Below are 6845 nucleotides of genomic sequence, written 5' to 3'. Positions count from 1 at the left end.
AACACAGTCATGGAAGTGATACTTTAATGTATGATTTACTGTGGCTCCTGCTCCAGAACATACAACTGTGAAGCCTTTATGAGCACCTTTTTGCAGTACTTGTGCTGGAGAGCCAGAAACAAAGTGTTCCTCATACGCTTTCAGTACAAAGAGAGGCAAGACCTCGGGTACACATCTGAGTTTCAGCCATCATCTCTGCTATATAAAGTGTTAGAAGCTGAACCCTGGAGCCTGAACATCCCAGTACCTGCAATTTGGACATTTCTGGCAAGGAAATGCCACCAGCTGTTTTTCCTGATGTGTCTTCTGCCCATTCCTGTGCTGGTAACCTTCCCATCACTGCCCGCTGGTCTTGCAGGGCTGCTGGTCCTGTCTGCAAGCATAAAGAATACAGCCCAAGGGAAAAAGCTAAATAGCAGAAGGCCAAATCGATCAAAGAGCCACTGCTCTAATTACTGTTTTACTGGATATCAACATTGTTCTTGTGCCCAAGAACACAGAACAAGGACTGGGGGGAAGAACACAAGAGACAGATAGTCCAGCGTAAAGAGAAGAGATGCCATCACAGCTCACAACCACCACTGTTATTTGTTCCACTTATTCTGAAAATCGCTTTTTTCTCACCTCAGGTGCTCGTTCAAGTTCTAACTTGAAGGGATGAACTTGCACAGTTACAACGCAGCCATCTTCCAGGATAAGGCTGTATGGCCACCACAAGAGTTCCTTCGACCCTAATGCAATAAAGAATACTTAGTAAATAAGTAGCTCAGCCTGAGGAGTTAGAGAGATACTGAAATTATTGAAAAAATTCCTGAAAAAGCACTTTGGCAACCAAAGTACAGCAACCATCAGGACTCAACTAGCAAGTTACAGAGCAATGCATTTACAAACACAGCTGGATAAAGGGCTTGGAAATGCTCATCCTAGCTAGCACTCCTGAGGTTATGTGAATCACAAGAAACATCGACAGCATTCTGACCTCTGTGGGAATTAAATCAGAGCCAGGTACCCCTCTTGGTATGGCAGAACCTTAGGAAATCTTATACTGACCAGGTGTAAATTGTATTACTTTAAGTGTCTAAGATCTGGCCGACTCACGGTCTTAGCAACTGCTTTAAGTTTGTTGCTGCACACAATCAATGCCTCAAATATCATGTGATCACTCACATTTTAATCTAATCTTGTCTGAGTTCTTAATGCCATTTAATTGTACCATTATGCTTTGCCAGCTAGGTTCACACTGCGATCTGAAGGGTACCCACACAAATGAATAGTAGGAGAAAGAGAAGGAAAGGGCTTCATCACTGCCCTGAGACAAGGAGTCACTATTCAGCCAGTCAAAGAAACATCTGTCTCCAGGGAGCCCTGGCCTTCTCTCTTCCCTTAGCAGGAAGGAAGGCGTGAGCTGAGCACAGAAAGATGCTGAAGCGCCTGGGAAACGTGCCCAGCACCGAGGCTGTCAAATAACCCTTTTGCTCAAGGGTAGTCCCGTGTGTGAGGGAAAGGAAGGCGACTGAGTTCCCAACAGCTACTTCATCATGACAAGAAGGCAGCTGGAAAGAGAAAAAAATGATGGCTTAAACCTCACAGAAGTGTATCAAGTGATTTTCTTCACCTTTTTCTGTTCTCGCTTTTTCTGAAAACTATTCTTTTTCACTTCTTAGATTTTCTAATTAAATGCTTTTCACTTTTTTCCTTAGCCTGGTGCACACAAGACTGTGATTTCGCAGCACCTAGAAAGTAACAGGGAACCTCTTAGTAAAGGGCACAGCAACACCACAGAACCAGGCTGAGGGAGAGGGCTGTTGCCATCATGAGGCTGCAGCCAGAGAGGCTCCTGAGGCCTGGGAGGAAAGTAACATCGCTCCTGGTTTCAGTAAGGTGGCTCCAGGGAACTGGGAAAAGCCTTGAGAAAGAGAGGAAACGCCACTCAGAATAAACAAGATGATGACTGGGAATAGTTGGCATGCATTTACAGAGGGGTGATGTGTAAGGCCTTAACCAGCTGGCTGTGACAGCCCTCTGTGACGAGGTGACCAGCTCAGTGGATACAGAGCAAGCAGTGGATATTGCCTACCGAGACTTGAGAAAGGTTTGATGTTATCTGCTGTAACACCCTCACTGACAAGCTGAAGCACAGGCTGGATAAGCAGACAGTGACATGGGCTGAGCAGTGGCTGAGCAGGCCCAGAAGGTTGGGTCAGTGGCATAAAGACTACTTGGATCCCAGCAATGAGCAGTGTATGCCAGGTCAGCACAGGGGCCAGTCATTTTCAAAATCTTTATTAATGACCTAGATAATGGGACAGGCATCCCATCATCCCAAGATGACTGTAACAGCCTGGGAAAATGGCTGGCATGAACCTCATGACATTCAACAGAGAATTGCCAAGTACAGTACAGCAGAACTACATCAAATTGCAGGTGTGAACACAAAGCCAGCTCCCAATTGCAGTAATCTCTAAATCCCAATATTTTACAATACATACCTTGTTCTAAAGCTTGGTTTAGAATTCCCTTTTGTATTCATAAGGCAGCAGCAGGATTCTACAGAAGCCTGTCTTCATCAGCATTTTAACATTTTAACAGTAACCTAAAAAAATAAAGAGACAGCAGTGACACAAACTAGAAAAAAGTTTTCACATACCCACGTGTATAAAATGAGGATATAAACATTAGTAATATACTTCACACCACCAGAAAAATCCACTTATTCTGTACTCGTTCTTACCCTTAGTTGTTCCTAGACACTTTGGCTTTAAGATTTTAAATTGAATTTCACTGCCTCACAGTTAAAAAGCAGCTGGTTCAAGAACATAAGCTCCTAATTTTCATACTTCAGCTTTGAGTAAATGCAGTTCTGCTCCAGAGCCTTGTCACCTCTTTGTATGGTTTAAAAGACACATACTCAAACAAAGCACGTTCTTCTGCTAGGCCTGCCAAATCTAGGCTTCATCTTTATCGCATTATTGCCACCAAGATAACTAGGATCCCCACAGACAACCCAGTGCTATTAATGATACCTGACATCTCTACTTTCAGCCTGGTTGTGGTGAGGTACATAAGCAGAACGGCAGCCTCCTCCATGTCCCTCAGACAGCTGCGGTACTGATATGTAACAGGAACAGAGCTATACGTGAAAATCCAATTGCAGTACAACGTCCTGCTTTAACAACTCGGAGCAGAGCTGTGCACAAGTCTCATGAAAATGTATTTCTATATTGATTTTGGACATAGATGCTAAAGTTTAAGACTTGTTATTTCAAAGCTTCTAGTATAGATCTGCTTGTGTTTGCGCTAAGTGCGGTCACAAGAAGGAGCAAACCAGAACGTAACTTTATTCCTGTAATTGGTAATTACAACTTATTGGAAATAAGAATTGCGTAAGTAAGAACCCAAAGTGTTAATGAGGACATTCACCTCGAACTCTGCATTGCTTCTTCTGCAGTCCATATGAAAAAGCTCTTAGTCCTTAAAATACAGTACTTCCCTGTGCTACACGTTCAGGTTTCAAAACAAGTTTCAAAACAACCCCCCAAATGCCTCAGATTTAAAATCCAGCTGCTGTGCTGGATGAGTTAAACATAGTGAATTGCTCTGCCTGGGGAAACAGACCCAGAAGCATGCTGCAGGGCTAAGGAGCACAACAGAGTCTTCATACAGAGGAAGACTAATGGGAAAAATGACCCTGATTACAGCAGCACAACAGGATGAAGAGCTCTCTGTCTCTCAGATAAAGGTTCCTTAGAGCAGTTTACCAACATCTTGAAGTCTTGCTTGACAACCAGAAAACCTTGCACACATGTAGAATACATGTTAGACAAAGAAGGACTCTAGAAAGCCACACACAAGGCGTATGTATTTGGCTGGCTTCACTTACAGGACAGCTTCCAAGAGCAACTCAGAATTGACTGGTGCAAACTGCAACACAACCATGAACATTATAGTGATTACCTTAGCAGATACAGCTGAAGAATGGCAGATGCTAGAACCTCAGATTAAGCACAGCTGACAAAATGTAATCCCTCAGTCCTATTTAAAGTGCTGACAACTTCATCCATTCTTTCCTTTTCATCTGGCCCCTCCCCCCATATACACAGTGCAGCTTCCTACATGCCCAATTTTAAAAACTGTTACCTATTCCATAACAGACAGATGAGTATCTTCTTAACAAAGCAGGTGGTGCAGAGCCTGTACTACTAACCCTTGGTTAACTACAGCTGCCATCCTGCAAGCTCTAATACTAAAATCCTTAACAGGTCAAAGACAAGTAATTGCCACAGCTATGGCTGTCAGGCTAGAACAGCCATCTAGAGAAATAATGGTAACAAGACAGCATCCAGTGCCTTCAAATGGTGAAGCTAATTCAGCCACTCAAAAATAAGTATGTACCCATCTTAAAGGGAAACTGTAACTACAGACTGTCATTCTTTCAGATTATATTTTAATATTACAAAAAAAAAAAAAAAAGCACTAACAATTAGGCTTTCTTTTCTTTTTTTTTTCCCCCTACATACAAACAGCAATCCTAGAACTCCAAAGGCCTTGCAGTCTCCAGATTCTGCAGCTGCCATGGCATACGTTTTCCTTTTGACCACTCAAGATTTACTGAAATCTGCAATGGCAGATTCTTGGCAGCTACAAGGTAGATGTTGGTGACGAAGTTGTAGCCAAACTCCCACATAAATGCTGTGTTTTTGAAGACCACCCCTAAAGTCAGCAAGCAAGACCATATGGTAGTGTTCCCAATTAATTCCTTTATCACAAGGCGTACTGTCAAGGAGATTACATAGTACTTGGAGGTTTTTCTGTGTGGTTGTTTTTTATTTTAATGCAATTCACCTGGCTCTGCACTACTGCTTCAGAAATGTATCCTTTCTAGAAACAAAGATCACTCCAAGCTCTCTACATTGCCTAAGGAACTTCTACAGTCATTACTCTTAGTCCTGGCCACATCCTGGCAGCTAATGCTGATGTGTCAGAGCTAAGAGGGACACAGCAAATGGTTATTTTCAAGTTAACAGGCTCAAATCATCTTCCACTGTATGATACAGCATTTCTTTAAGTTCAGTAAGTGAGGATGGTGCCAAGCAAAATGAATCTAACATGGTTAAGTGCACAATGCAACAAGCATAACCTCAGTCAATGCTGTGCACATACTGTCACTGTCATGGAAAAGTAGCAGCTCCTCAGTACAATCTAACATTAGCTATACATAATCAGTTTAGCAACATACTCTCCACTACTGGTTTTCTAATACAAACTTGCCCTGCAGACAAGCTCCACACTGCCAGGCAGAAACAGCCATGACAACCTACAACAGTGAAGGAACTTTCACATCTATCTCATGTACTAAAACTGTTACAGTCCTCCCAAGGCACAGAGTAGCTGTACAGCCTCGCTATCTTCCCTAGCAGAACAAGTTCTTTTGTGTGTGTGTGTTGTTTTTGTTTGCTTGCTTTAAATTAACAGGATCTTTTGCGGCCATTATAAGAGCTTCCCCCCTACGTTTCCCCATTTGTTTGATGTCTACTTGAAGAATTACCTAGCAAAACAGAGCAGCAGCAAAGGTAAACTCTGGCTTGCATGTGACATTTTGCCCCAGCAGGACGAGGCATCCTTCTGAGCGCAGCACAGCCACCATCCGTCACAGCACAGAAAGAACAACTCCCACTCTGAGCTTTTCTCAGGATAACATGCGGTCCCTTGTGATTATTTACATGGGGCTACCAAAGGGAACCTGAGACAGGTGAACCACAGACCTGCCTTCAGGTTTTCCTACCAAAGGGTAACAGATAACAATACTGGCTGACATACTAATGGAAGACAGTGCTAGACATTTTCAAATGCTCAAGAAACCATCTTCTCTTTATTCCCTCAGTTTTTAATCAAGTCTGGCCAAGCCTTGCTCACCTTAATCATGAACAGGCACTGCTGTGGACAAAAGCATGCATTTACAACAACATGCTGGAGAGTAAACCAGTTGTTAACTGGACTTCACTGCATGGCTGCCAGCGATCACAGGAGATGAACCCAATGTCATCTTTTCTAATCTCATGTTCCCAAAATGCTCCTTCAGAACATATCCTTGTGTACAACTAGAAACAAGTAACTCAGTACTATCAAATTAAGGCTCAGGAGGAAGACTTAGTTCCTAGAAAGAAAATGCTACTTGAACCAAGCCAACAAGCCATTCATTTGCTTTGACTATTAAAAGCACTTCTTTATATCTACTTCACTATTTCTTATTTATAAACTATAGTGTATCTGAAGTTATATCTTACACAGAAAAGTTCTTCTTTGCAATAAGATTTCCAAAAAGAAAAGGTGGTGGCAGTTACTAGAACAGTTACTTCTACTATTTAGGTAACAGAAAATATAGCAGTATCAGTGACAGCACTATAATCAAGGGACATTTATTTTCCTGTTTGGATTAGGTAACAAAACTTCACTCACGTGTAAGTTAGAAGGTATTCTGTATTTGGAGAGTTACAAATGTCTGAAAGTATTTCAAAAGGACAAAGATTTCATATGCGCTGCTCAAACAAAGCCCAAATTTTAAACCAAAAGTGCACTGTAAGCTTCTTAAAGAGTCATTTCATCCCTAAATGTAAGACTAAGCAATTAACAACAAAGGCAAATCCAGTTTTTAGCAAAACTGGAAGATTCCTTATAATTGCAAAGAACTCCATGTTTGATCAGCAGAATGGAACTAAGTCCTTCAGTTCTTAACATCACAAACTTTTACTGCACAAAGTAATATTCTACTTCATTGTTTTTATGAAATTTAGTGAACTTTGAAGCTGTAGTCATACATTCATTAAAATAATCCCATATGAAGCAGC

The 6845-nt window shown here is 41.8% G+C and overlaps 1 protein-coding gene across 7 annotated transcripts in view; it reads right to left on the bottom strand.

The window, feature by feature from the left end:
- Positions 1 to 6845, bottom strand: part of PSPC1 (paraspeckle component 1) — a 65214-nt gene that overhangs the window by 5268 nt on the left and 53101 nt on the right. For 2 of the 7 annotated variants that reach the window (XR_016463394.1, XR_016463393.1), the window contains exons 9-11: positions 2490 to 2593; positions 1616 to 1733; positions 625 to 731 (exon numbers count right to left, since the gene is read on the bottom strand). The gene's annotated coding sequence lies outside the window, so the exon portion shown is untranslated. Of the gene's footprint in view, positions 1 to 247; positions 374 to 624; positions 732 to 1615; positions 1734 to 2489; positions 2594 to 6845 lie in introns of all 7 variants that reach the window. The other 5 variants (XR_016463387.1, XR_016463388.1, XR_016463391.1 and 2 more) reach the window with 3 other exon arrangements.

This window comes from Phasianus colchicus, chromosome 1, assembly GCF_987193195.1.
Source record: "Phasianus colchicus chromosome 1, bPhaCol1.hap1.1, whole genome shotgun sequence".
Lineage (NCBI taxonomy): Eukaryota > Metazoa > Chordata > Aves > Galliformes > Phasianidae > Phasianus > Phasianus colchicus.
Note: the sequence above shows the minus strand (reverse complement) of the source record. Positions and strands in the feature narration are given on the sequence as shown.